Source organism: Pteronotus mesoamericanus, unplaced genomic scaffold, assembly GCF_021234165.1.
Source record: "Pteronotus mesoamericanus isolate MK-2021 breed Mesoamerican mustached bat unplaced genomic scaffold, CSHL_Meso_final contig_56, whole genome shotgun sequence".
Lineage (NCBI taxonomy): Eukaryota > Metazoa > Chordata > Mammalia > Chiroptera > Mormoopidae > Pteronotus > Pteronotus mesoamericanus.
In genome coordinates this window covers 2468478-2482699 of record NW_026555201.1, presented here as the reverse complement: position 1 = coordinate 2482699, position 14222 = coordinate 2468478, and the positions used below count along the sequence as shown (strand labels likewise).

Sequence of the window (14222 nt, the reverse complement as noted above, 5' to 3'; positions counted from 1 at the left end):
ATCAATTGGATCAAGCAGCATGACACCTGCCAAAGAACGAATCAATATGATTTGGAGGTTGAAGGGCTATTGTGCTGCTTTGAGCCACAGGAAATGAAAAAAACTATTCGCTCTTCACAAAGCGCTCAGTCACTTCTTAGAGGAAATAAAGTGAATTTTTAAGGAAATACTAGATTTGCCAAGCTCATAGATATGGAGAACAGATTGGTGGTTGCCAGGAGTGGAGGTGGGAGATGGGTGAAATGGATGAAGGGGGACAAAAGGCACACATTTCCAATCCTAAAACAAATTAAGTCACGGGGATGTAATGTACAGTATGGTGGCTAGTTAACAAAACTGTATTGCATATGGGAAAGTTACTCAGAGTATAGATCTTAAAAGTTCTCATTACAAGAAAAAAATTGTAACTATATATGGTGACAGCTGTTAACTAATCATGGTGATAATTTTGCAATGTATACAAATATCAAATACTTATGTTGCATATCTGAAATTAATATAATGTTATATGTCAGTTATACCTCAATAACAATTTTTTTTTAAAAAGTAGTAGTATTAGTTTGGGCAGGCAGTAGTAAATAATTGCTTCTCTTACTGTATGATCTTAATATTAATTGCAGAATCTATTTACTTTTTAGGTATAGTACAGAACAGGGGTTGAAATATTTGTCCAAAAGGGTCCAGATGTAAAATATTTTAGGCTTTGGGACCAGATAGTCTCTGCCACAACTACTCAGTCTTGCCACTGTAGTGCAAAAGCAGCCATAGATAATGCATAAATAAATAAGAGTAATTGTGATACAGTAAAACTTTATTTACAAAACACCAGTAGTGGTCCAGAATTCACCTACAGGCCTGACTTCTGGTATAGGGAATATCAAAACTAACATTTCATAAGTAATTGCAATATGTCCAAATGGAATCTCTTTCATTCCTAAAATTCTTTTTGTTATTTTACCCTCTAATGTCACTTTCCCCACTTGTTATTGTGAAGATTATATGAGAAAATTAATGTGAAGTACTTGGGACCAAGTATTCAAAACAATTTAGCGTAGTACATAAATATAGACATGAGAGCTAGATTGCCTAGTTTGCATTCTTGCTATCACTTATTAGCTGTGCGGTCCTGGACAAGTTACATAACTTTCCTGTACCTCAACTTCTTATCCTGTGAAACGAGATAATAATAGCACTTATTTCATAGGTTATTGAGAGAGGATGAAATGAGTAGATGTATATAAATTGTTTAGAACAGTGCCTAACAAATACTAAGCACTATATAAATATCAACTATAATACTATTACTATTATTATCATAGTTCACAACTCCCAATCACACTAAATAATATTATTACCATTAACTGTAAATCAGCAAGAGCTGCATTAGAATGTGGTATAAAGAATTAATATTAGGAGAGCCAGGAAAGAAAGAGACCAGGATAGGCTAGAATTAGGGTGCTGGAGGTAAAGGCAGACACTCAATTTAGGTCAGATTATGCAGAATGTTAAATAAGACAAATATCCTGTACTTCATCTCCCAAAGAGGAGAGGAATTGCCTAGGGAAATTACTACCCTGAACCAAAATCTGATGAATAATGAATAATCTGTTGGTGAAGCACATGTGACTTTTAAAAACCACATACAAAAGATTTCAGAAAATAAGACTTAAAAAGAAAGAACACCAGGACCTCATGCACTCTAAGCATCTTGACAACAACACTATTTTGCATGGATTTATGCTCATGGAGCCTTAGTGGTTTCCCCCAAAACTCCTGTTATCCCTTAGTTTACCTGGAACAAAATGGGGAGGAGTCAGGGAAGAAGAGCTCAAAGGCAAAAACTGTAACCCAGCATTTTCATATCGAGGTGGGACAAAATTTTTTGTAGAGGTTCACTGAAGAACAGGATTTTTTTTTTTTAATTCAGTCTCTTAAAAAAAAAAAGGCCAAAAACTAAAGTAAACTTTTTCAGGATTGCGACAAGAAGAATTGTGACAAAAAGCCACGGCCAAAAAGAAACCAATTTTCTCACACAACATTGAGGAAGGAGAAGAAAATCTAGTATACAGACTAAGGCCATTATAGCAAATACACAACTGGAGTAGGCAAGAGGAATAAAAATATTTGCATAAAGAGACAAACATTAAGGTGAAGTTATACCATATAATCTACTTGTAATGGGCCATAAACGCAGAAGTCCAGCTTTCAGTCTAACAGCACATGACAGCACAGGACTACATTTTCAAACACAACCTCAAACTGTAGATGGATATGATAGGATCAGCCAAAATGCACTAGACTGTATCTCTCTATCGTAGTATTTAGTATTTTATTATGTTAATAGTGTGTTTTAAGTCATAATTGTATCACAATTGAGGGCAAAAATACCATCTTTAATAATTATTTATAACCTTTATAGTGCTTACCACAGTGAAAGAACATTGTGATCAATAACCAGCTGATCACTTTATTGACTTAATTGATTATGTTGTAATTATTCATAAAGACATTAAACACATTAAATACTGAAAAGACACAGGTTATTTTGATCAGTGCCCCGGGGGGGAAAATGTCTTGTGGGAAAGAAGGAAACAGTGGCTGAGATAAAGAGGGAAGAATTTCTAGATATGAGAATAGGACTCAAAGGCTCACAATAAGCTAATTCTAGGGGGAGTTAGATAAGGGGAGTATGAAGTAATTGTTATTATGGTAGAATAGAGAATACAAGTCAGGATATGACTCAAAGGTTGGTCTACAGTGTTGAGAGCCAGTCTTGAACTACAAAATTAAAGGACAATTTGAAAGAGAAGCCATTGCATGTGTATACAAGTAAAGGAAATGGAATAATCAAAATCCATTCTTGCTGTGAGGTATCAGTTCCTGCAGAGGTAAAGGCAATCTTGGCTGGCACTGTGGTTTGTGTCAGTGGAAACGGATGGGTAAATCAGAAGATGCTGTAGATCATGCTATTAAAACTGGCCATGGACAGATAGAGTACTTACTTAAAACTGTTCATAGACTTTCCAAACGTGACTAAATTCTAGCCGGAGAGTTTTTTAAACCCTGTGTAAATTTGACTCCAAAGTTGTGTTCAGGTGCCCTACCCAAATGCACATATGGCAGAAAATGCCTGCAGTCATTGCTGAAAAGTCAGATAGCTTATTTAAATACCTATTTTCCATATATCAACAGATTTTTCCAGTGGAGGAAATGGGGGCAGTGGAGTTCTGGGACCTTCCGACCCCTCCATAATGAACACTGTTTGACAGTCTGCAAATGATTTAATAGTTAGACAGGGTTTGTAAAGCCAATAATTTCCATCTCTATAACTTTTTGAAATGTAAACACATGTGATGAATTGCGTGTGGATGGATTAACTTTCTGAGCAACTCTATTGAGCAAGGATTCAAGAAATGACAAGGCAGAGATCTGCCTTGGATTGAATTATTGAAATTTATTTTATTCAACCTTGTTTATTTTGCTAAGAGTAGGCAGTGCCTTGCCCTGTATAACTGCAATGAACCCTGCGAGCTCTAACACAAGGAGACTGGTTTTCCACCTTTCAAGGGAGGACAGCTGTACTCAGGCTCAAGCAAAATGCTCACCTGCAGCTCCCTCTTCGCTGAGGGTTACGACTCAGTCAGGCAATATCTTGGCTGAATTGTAACATAAGTTGACCTTCAGGATATTCCTATCGACGTTTGGACTCCCATGCCACTTCTTACCCACAAAGTTTTCAGTGTCCCAGGTCACACTTACTGATCAACACCTCTTCTACAATCCATACACTAGACCTTGTTAACATCACAATTCACCATTTCTGTCTATCAACCTCTTCACTCTCAGATAAGATAATCCAACAAATAGGCTTGTTGTTTTGCTACTTTTTATTAACCCTAGACAAGATAATGTCTTAACTAGCTTAAAATGTACCAAGACCTTTAAGTGATCACAAATAAACAATTACAGCTGCCAGCAGCAAGCCAGTTGTTGTAAAGACAAATAGAAAAGACTGAGTTCCTTGGCATCCTGCAAATAGTACCTGCTAGGCAGAGACCTTCTCCAGTTACATCTAGGAATGATTCTGCCCAAATCCATTCTATATAGTTAATTTATACAATAAATATACACTGACTACCTAATGTATAGTAGATACTATGCTAGATATTAGCAAGAAAAAAGGTCAGTAAGACATGGTTGACATTCTCAAAAAAAGTCATAGTCCAGCAAAATAAACAAACATTAAATTATAATTATACTATATAATTAGTCATAATGACAAAGTCCAGTGAGAACACAAAGAGAAAAGTCAACATTTTCTGGAAGATTAGTGAAAGGTTTAAAGTGGGAGATAAAAATTGGGCTGAGTCTTACCGGGGGAGTAAATGAGTAAGAGTTTACTAACCAAAACAAAGACCTTTATAGGCAGCTGAGCAAGGGAGAAGAGAGGGTAGAAGAGACAGACAGAGCAGGAAGGGAAGGTGAGAGAGAGACTGACTGAGATTTCCAGGAAATTTTATCTGACCAAATAAAATTGGGGCAAGGAAATGGAGAAGATGGTGATTAAAGTTCTTCTCTCTACCCCCTGAGGGAATATTCTCTTCACAGTATGAAGAGAATAACTAACTAAAAGAAAGGAAGTAGAATTCTCTGAAAGAATTTGTAATGAATTTACATCAAACCCCAATGGGTCTAGTTATAAAGTAACCTCACTTCCTTCATAGTCTCGAAAAATCCAATTACCGAAGTTGCCTTAAAAAGAATCTGCATGTCTTTTTTCAAATACATAGGTAGAAAATGCTGTATGTAACTGTAACAATGATTATTAATAAATCAGAATTTCTTCTGTGAAATATTATTAAGTGCATTTCAAAGAGAACATTAAAGTCATTTTATATACTTCTTTATAATGAAATAACAGCCTAACACTAAATACTATGTACCTAAGCATTAAATATATTGCATATTAACTCATTTACACCTTGCAAGCACAGGCAATTAGGTATTATTAAGATCTCTATTTTACAGATGAAGATTCTCAGGCACAGATATTGACAGGGAACATGACTTGGTTCAAGCTCACAGCATGGGGAAGGGCCAGAGCTAGGATTCAAACCCAGGTGGTCTGTTTTTAGCGTCCAGATTCTTCATCACCACCCCATAATATTTCTTGTAATGATGGAAAGGGAAGTACCAAATGTATCAACTCTGACAAACTAAAGGGCTATATTCTCCAGTCATCATATCATTAGTCAAATAACTATCTTATGCTGTTTTGACAGTTTCCTAAGAAAGTTTCAGTTTATAAAGACTGGTAGAAATGAACGATGTAGCTGTATTCAAGTGAATATGATTAAACACTGACAGTGAATTCACTTCTAACTCAGGAACATTTATTTGTGTTACCATTTTATCCTAGTAGATAAATTAAAACTTAAACCAATCCAGCCACTAAATAATGATCCTCCCTAGGGTGACATAGGCGTAGCCTCCCCCCGTTTAAGTAACTGCTGACAGCAGAACCTGCACTAATAGGAGCCAGATGTTGTAGAAAAATGGGACTTTTCTGCTCTGAAATAGAAAACACTTCCACGAAGCTTAAGGCTGCCACGTCCACCCCAACTCTCTTTTGCAAGTTTCTCTGTGTGCACGTATGTATACATAATGTGCTATGGATACATGGCTTCAGTGCAATATCTCTTTTAAAGCATAAGAAGAAATTGCCCAAAGGAGCTGGGTAAGAACTTATCCTCTATCCCATGTAAATTGTTCTGCCTTTAATTACATGGGGTGTCCTGAATGCCCTACTGTCAGGAACAGGAGTGAAGAAAGTGAGTGCTACATGGGCATAACTGAAGAATATTTGTTACTTCTGAAAGAAACAAGTCAAGATGATACAAACTTCATTGTCTTGCTATAGGAAAGGTATCTTCTTTGTTAGGGTGGGGCGGGGGTGGGGAAGGCCATAAGTTGCTCAGAGATCTCTGGCCACTAAACATAGAAAAAAATTATTTCAAACCAGTAGAGTGTCATTTATGCTCTCAATGAAAATACCCCAACTATTTTCTGAAGCCCGCATTCCACCTGGATGCAAAGAAAGCTAAGGTGAAAATCAAAAGAATTGGATGTTAATCTCAGCTCCTTCTTCCCAGAAATTACTCTATCTTTGTTATCTTTGTCTCCTCTTTTGAAAGTTGAAGATAATAACACCTCATAGGATTATTGCGGAAATAATAAAATAATAAACATACATTAAATATTTGGAGCTGGGCCATTAATAACTGATACAAAAATATTAACAATGCTATCGAAATTGTATTCTTCAGCCTAATAGTTTCAGCATAAAAGACTTATTCCATTTTCTATGCATGAATTAAGCTATTATTGTAGCAAAGTGGATAAAACAGTGTTCCAGGAAAAAATGGTTGTCTAAAACACATTCTTCAAAAGTTAAGTGTAGATGATAATATAGAGCAAGAATAGATAAAATTGCACTTGATAGCAACTATGTAAAGATCTGTAAAGGGGAGAGAGTTGGGGTGGTGGAAAAAGTGAGAGGTTTGTGATCCCAGCACCGCACATTTGGTTTACACATTGGAAAGCCTTTGACAAAAAGCTAGCAGCCGTAGGAGCTCATCACATTGCTTTAATTAGCTTTGAAGATGTGTACTCTGATCTCCATGTTGTACTAGTGTGGAAGTTTACTTAGCTGACTGGCTAAAAGCACAGTTATACATGCTGCTCTATTTCAATGGAATTAAAACTTGTAAAGAAAAAAAAGGTGGGGGGAGACAGACTTTGTATAAATATCAGCCATCTTCTTTTTCCTTTTTAGTAGGGTTTGTTTTTTTTTTAATTCAAAATTTGAAAAATTTCACAGGGACACAGCACAGTTCCTGAAAAGAGTATTCACCAAAGTGAGTGTTTTCTTATGCTCTCAAATTCAACAAGCAATGACCTTCCTAGAAAACACCTGTGGTGCTATAGAATGCGTGCTAAGACATCCTCTGAGGTGCCAGGTGCCAGGTACCTCAACAATCTCTAACAAACCACACATTGGTATATGCACTATGGCTCATGAATGGATTTACCTTAACAGATACTTGAAGCTACTCTTCACTTAAAAGTCAAAATACGACAAAATCTGGTTTAAAATATTTTAGAAATTGTGTAGAGGCTGATGCAAAAAACAAAGTCCCACTTCGCAAACATTCCTAGGAGAGCTTTCCATTGTCAGAAACTACTCTCTACCTGGACATGGGTCTAAAACTTCGGAAGGGCTGACAGATCCATCTCACAGGATATTTCCAACTCAAGTTTATTCACAGATGATGAAACTATGGAAGTTGCATTTACGTCACTGCGTTTCCTTCAGAAAAATAAATCAGCATAAAAGAAGAGACTCTGGGCCAAGATGGCAACATAGTAGGCTCCTGAATATTCCGGCTCCCATGAGAGCACCAAATGTACATCTACACACAGAGCAGTTTCCTTTGAGTAAAATCCAGCAACCAGTTGAGCGATTCCTATACATAAATCCCAGCCAGCATAGCACCATGCAATCCAGAGGAAACCTCCAAATCCCAGCTTCTCCCTGAGGAGCAAAGGGATTGGAACACATATATCTAGCAGCCCAGCTTTTAAGTCTGCCATCTGAGGGACATGTCCCCAAAACACTCAGATCCATAGCCAACACTTGCATTCACAAATCCCACAGGACTGTGCCAAAAATAAAAGCAGTTTTTAAAAAGGTGCGGAAGCACACCCTGCACCTAAACACCAGATTCAGCCCAGAGGAAGCAGGAAAAAATGCCCATCCCCCAGCTTCTCAACCTGGAAGGGGCTGGATTGCATCATTTCCCAGCTGCTACCTGAAGGTCAAGCCTCTCATCCGTTCACATCTAGGTGATGACTGCAGCCCTCCGTTTGGGGACACTGGTGGGTCTTGGCATACCCTTCCCTAACCCTGGAGAGCCACTAAGAACAAAGAAAATGGCTTGGGTAAGCACAGAGATTTAAAAAGCAATCAGAAATTCTGGCCAGGCTGACTGGCAACATTCATCTCCCCCATTAATCTAATGCGCAGGAATCAACACAGAGTCACGCCACACACAGAAAATGAAGAAATAAGAACCTATTTATCAGTCCAAAGGAAACGATAAATCTCCAGAAAGCAATCTTAATGAAACAGAAATAAGTTATTAATCCAATGAAGTGTGGTTGTGTGTATGTGTGTTGTGTGCGTGTTGTGTATGGATATGCTGGAGGGCATTATGCTAAGGGAAATAAGCTAGAAAAGCCCATTACTGCACGGGATCAGTTATTGGTGGGATCTATTAAAAAAAAAAAAAAGGTGGAACTCAGAAACAGAGTAGAATGGTGGGTTCCAGGAGCAAGGGGGTAGAGAAAATAAGGAGAGATTAGCAAATGTGTAAAGTTTTCAGTTATAAGGTGTATAAGGTCTGAGGGTCTGACTGGTTAACCTGGTGGCTAATGTTGATAATACTGTATTGTATAACTGAAATCAGCTAAGATATTAGAACTTCAAGTGTTTTCACCACCACCAACAACAATAACCAAAAAAGGAAAATGTGTGAGATGTTAGATGTGCTGAATCGATGGTGGGAATACTTTCACAATGTATGCATACGTCAAATCATTATATTGTATACTTTAATATACGAGGGGGGACTCAACAGACAGAACTTATTTATTAAAAATTGTGTATTTATTCTTACGTGTTTAAACTTCAATCACTTTCAAAGTACTCTTCATTTGATGCAATATACCTATTGAGACTTCTTTCCCATTGCTCAAAACAGTTTTTGAACACATAGATTTTGATGCCTATTAGTGCTTCTGCTGTTTTTTGTTTCCCCTCTTCCACTTTAGCAAAACATTTCCCTTTGAGGATTTTTTTCATCTGGGTGAGCAACAAAAAAAAAAGTTGCTTGAGGCAAGATATAGTGAATGGGAAGGGTGGGGCATGGAGGTCATGCCATTTTTGGTCAAAAACTGCTGAACACTCAGTGCAGCGTGGGCCGGTGTGCTTGTAAATCACCCATCATGAAATGGGAAAATGTAGGGAGTCTTCAAAAAAATTTACCAAAGTGGAACACAGCCTCTCACAACAACGCCAGCTGGTACACTGATACAGCTGGGTTCCTAGGACACTCAACTAGTGGGGGAGCCTGTACTACAAGAGGCCTGCGTTCTAGAAGACAACTCTGGTTATTTGGGGGAGGGGTTCCCCCTCATATTGCAATGTTATTTGTCAATTATACCTCAATAAAAAGATAAAATGTGTTGAATTCATTACAACTCTCAAGTTATAGTCCATATAATTTCCTATATAAACTGCCTGATATTTCTCTGCCATACATTTAATTTAAGCCAGAGAATAAACCATCTTTATGAGAGAGTTAAAAAGAAAAATTTCAAACTCCACATTCCTTCATTTCAGTCAAGATCCCCAAAAGATTTGATATTCTTTTAAGCCAGTTTAAAAATGATCCTAAGCTCTCTGCTCTTCCAGCTCGTCAGGCAGCCGGGTCTCCCTGTGCAGGGCCAGCCTCCACCCTGAGACAAGAGGGTGAAGATCGGAGTGAATGGATTTGGCCGCATTGGGCTCCTGGTCACCAGAGCTGCTTTTTACTCTGGCAAAGTGGATGTTGTCGCCATCAGTGATCCCTTCATTGACCTCAACTACATGGTCTACATGTTCCAGTCTGACTCTACTCACGGCAAGTTCAAAGGCACAGTCAAGGCTAGAACGGGAAGCTTGTCATCAACGGAAAGTCCATCTCCATCTTCCAGGAGCGAGATCCCGCCAACATCAAATGGGGCTATGCTGGTGCTGAGTATGTTGTGGAGTCCACGGGTGTCTTCACTACCATGGAGAAGGCTGGGGCTCACTTGAAGGGTGGAGCCAAGAGGGTCATCATCTCTGCCCCTTCTGCCGATGCCCCCATGTTTGTGATGGGTGTGAACCACGACAAGTATGACAACTCCATGAAGATTGTCAGCAATGCCTCCTGCACCACCAACTGCTTGGCCCCCCTGGCCAAGGTCATCCATGACAACTTTGGCATCGTGAAGGGACTCATAACCACAGTCCATGCTCTCACTGCCACCCAGAAGACTGTGCACAGCCCCTGTGGGAAGCTGTGGCGTGACGGCCGAGGGGCTGCCCAGAGCATCATTTCTGCTTCTCCTGGCGCTGCCAAGGCTGTGGGCAAGGTCATCCCCGAGCTGAATGGGAAGCTCACTGGCATGACCTTCTGTGTCCCCACCCCCAATAGGTCAGTTGTGGATCTGACCTGCTGCCTAGAGAAAGCTGCCAAATATGATGACATCAAGAAGGTAGTGAAGCAGGCATCAGAGGGCCCCCTCAAGGGCATCCTGGGCTACACTGAGGACCAGGTTGTCTCCTGCGACTTTAACAATGATACCCACTCCTCCACCTTCGATGCCGGGGCTGGCATTGCCCTCAGTGACCACTTTGTCAAGCTCATTTCCTGGTATGACAGTGAATTTGGCTACAGCAACAGGGTGGTCGATCTTATGGTCCACATGGTCTCCAAGGAGTAAGAGCCCCCTGGACCACCAGCTCCCGCGGCAGGAAGAGAGACCCTCAGCTGATGGGGAGTTCTTGCCCCAAATTGATCCCCCAACACACCGAGAATCTTCTGACCTTGTTTCCATCCTAGACCCCCCGAAGAGGGGAGGGGCTTCGAGAGCACTGCCTTGTCATGCACCATCAATAAAGTTCACTGTACCCCCCAAAAAATAAAATAAAATAAAAAAATAAAAATGATCCTAAATTACAAAGAATTTTCTCTTCTAATACTAAGGATAAAGATCAGTATTATGAATTTTTTACTAAGGAGTTATAGATATTCCTAGTATCTAGAATAAATACTATAAATTAGATATTGTGTTCAAAACAATATTTAACTTACAAACTTTAATTCTAGAGTTTTAGATAAACTGAATCCTATAACATATTATGCACAGTATATACTCTTTCTTCCCTGGCTTCAACTCAACACAATTATTTAAAGATCCATCCATGCTCTTGTATTTATAAATTGTTCATACTATTTACTGCTGAGCAGGGTTCTGTTATACGAATATACTACAATTTGTTTATTTATGTATTGATTAACATATAGGTTGTTTCTAGTTGCCTATCTTAGATAAAGTTGGTCAAAAAAATACTCATGTAGCTATATGGACATATGCTTTCTTTTCTGTGGGGTAAATTCCTAAGGAGTAGAATGGTTGTATCATATGGCACCTATATTATTTAACTTTTAAAGAAATTGCTAAACTGTTTTCCACAGTGCATCCTATCACATCCTGCCCAGTTCTTGGTATGGTCAGTCTTTTTAAGTTCAGCCATTCTAATAGGCCTGTACTATAATCTTACTGTGATTTTAATATGCCCACTTTTATTGGTTTGTTTTCTAACTACTGAGAGTTGAGTGTACTTTTATATATTGTGAGTCAAATTCCTTTATCAGAAATGTCTTGGCAAATATGCTATCCCAGTCCATGGGTTTTCTTTCATTCATTCTTACTTGTTTTTCAAAGACCAGAGTTTCTAATTTTGATGAAGTCCAATTTTTCCATGTTTTCTTTTATAGATTTTGCTTTGCATCATATTTAAGAAATCTTTGCCTAATCAGAGGGTTTTTGGCAAATGTATTATATCCAATTACTCCAATGCCATTTGCTTAAAAAATTGTCCTTTCTCCAGATGGAACAGGACAGGGAGTAAAGAGTGCAATTACCGAGGTGGTGCTGGGGGTGCTCGCTGCACTCTTCTAGAGGGTGATCAGGGTTGCCCTTTCTGAGAAGAAAACATTTGCCAAGTCTTCAAGAATGCAAGGGAGTTGGCCCTGCAAAAATCTGAGAGAAATGCATTTTGGGCAGAGGGTAGCCATTGCAAAGACCTTAAGGCACAAGTATGCCTGGTTTATTTTGGCAATAGGGGTAGGAGAGATTGTCAGAAAGAAAATGAGAAATCAGACTGGGTAGAATCTTGTCAGCCCTTGGAAGGTCTTTGACCTTTATCCTTAGTGAAATGGAGGAGCTATTGGAGAGGTTTGAAGAGAGAATGGCATAATGTATTTTATATTAAAAAGTTAACTTTTCTCCACTGCCTTGCCTTACTAGACATTAATGAACCATGTATATGTGGGTCTATTTCTGGACTCTATTCTGCTCCATTGATCTATGTCTATCTTGACACCAATATGACATTGCTCTGATTACTATAGCTTTAGAATAAGTTGAAATCAGGTAGTTTAAAGTCCATAAACTTTGTTCTTTTACAAAGCTCTTTCAAAAAGCCTAGGTCCTTTTTATTTCCATAGAAATTTTAGAACAAGTTTATCAATTTCTTTTTAAAAAGTAGTCTATTGGAGTGTTGACTGGAATCCCATTTGTCAATTTGAGGAAAACTGACATCTTAAGAATAGTGAATCTTCTGGCCCATTAACATAGTATCTCTATATGTCTTTTATTCCCCTTCCTTTATCACTAGTATATAGTTTTCAGTCTACATACCTTGCACATTACTGTTAGATATATATCTAAGTATTTCTTGTATTACATGCATCAAGTTGACTCCTGGAGATTCTATGAATGAGTGACATCCACAATGTCCTGTCCGCAACAGCCCAGCTCAGCTCCTGTAGATTCATGCTTATGGCTTCTTTTATGGAGTTAATCCATCTTATATCTGGTCTTCAAAATAAATTTCATATTTTATGCTATTATAAATGGCAACATTTTCTTAATTTTAATTTATGATTTTTTCACTTTAATTTATGATTTATATATGATTTTATATAAATACAGCTTATTTTTGGATATTGATTTGGTATCCTAGAATTTTACCGAACTTCTTTATTAGTCCAAGTAACTTTTTGGTAGATTCCATCAGATTCCATCAAACTGTCTACATTGACAATCAGGTCATCTGTAAATAAAGACAGTTTTACTTCCCCCTTTACAACTTGTCTTTTATTTCTTTTTCTTGCCTTTTGCATTGACTAGAAAATGTAGATCAGGACTGAATATAAGAAGAGTGGAAATATTTGTATTATCCCTTATCCTAAAGGGAAAGCATTCAGTCTTTCACCATTATGATATCAACTGAAAGTTTTTCTTAGGTGCACTTTAGCAAGAGGTGCATTCTTTCTATGCCTAGTTTGGGAAGAATTTTTATCAGAAATTAAGTTTGCATTTTAAAAATCCTTTTTATGCATCTGTTGAGACAATTATATTGTTTTTAATTAATTAATAAATTACATTGATTGATTTCAGATATTAAACAAACACTGTGTTTCTTTGCTAAGCTCTATTTAGTGATGATGTATTATCTTTTTCATAAATTGTGAGATTTGATTTGTTTAACAATTTGTTTTACAATTTTTGCATCCATGCTTATTGGAGGTAATGATGTATAATTTCCTTTCCTTGTAATATCTCTGTTTTGTTTTGGAATCAAGATAATAATACTATCATTAAATGAATTGGAAAAATACTTTCTCCTCTTAAATTGTCTGGAACAGTTTATTTTAAATTGCAATATTTCATTCATAAATGTTTGGTAGAACTCACTAGTTTAGTTATGTGAATTGGAGTTTTCTTTGCGGAAAGAATTTTAACTACAAATCCAACTTCTTTAATAGGTATTTGGCTATTCAAGTTTTCTACTTCTTCTTGAGTGAGCTTTGGCAATTTTTGTCTTACAAGGAATTTGTCCATTTCATCTAAGGTGTTGAATTAATCCTATAAAATTATTCATTTGATATTTATAGGATCTGTAGCCATATCATTTCTTTTATTTTTTTATTATTTTTGTTATTCTATTACAGTTGTCCCAATATTTCCCCCCTTTGCCCTCCTCTGCCCATCCCACACCATGCTCTTGCAGTAACTTCTCACCCTGCTGTCCGTGTCAGCGGGCCATTCATACACATTCTTTGACTAGAGTCTTCCCCTTCTTTCAACCCTCCTCTCTCTCCTTTGGTCACTGTCAGTCTGTTCCTTGTTTCCATGCCTGTGGTTCTATTTTGTTCATAGATTCCTTTGATAAGTGAGATTGTATGGTATTTGTCTTTTACCATCTGGCTTATTTCACTTAGCATATATTCTCCAGTTCTATCCATGCTGTCACAAAAGGTAGGAGTTCCTTCTTTCTTTTTTTC

The 14222-nt window shown here is 37.8% G+C and overlaps 1 pseudogene; it reads left to right on the top strand.

The window, feature by feature from the left end:
• Positions 1 to 347: 347 nt before the first annotated feature.
• LOC129076033 (glyceraldehyde-3-phosphate dehydrogenase-like) lies at positions 348 to 10590 on the top strand (annotated as a pseudogene).
• The last annotated feature ends 3632 nt before the right edge of the window (positions 10591 to 14222 follow it).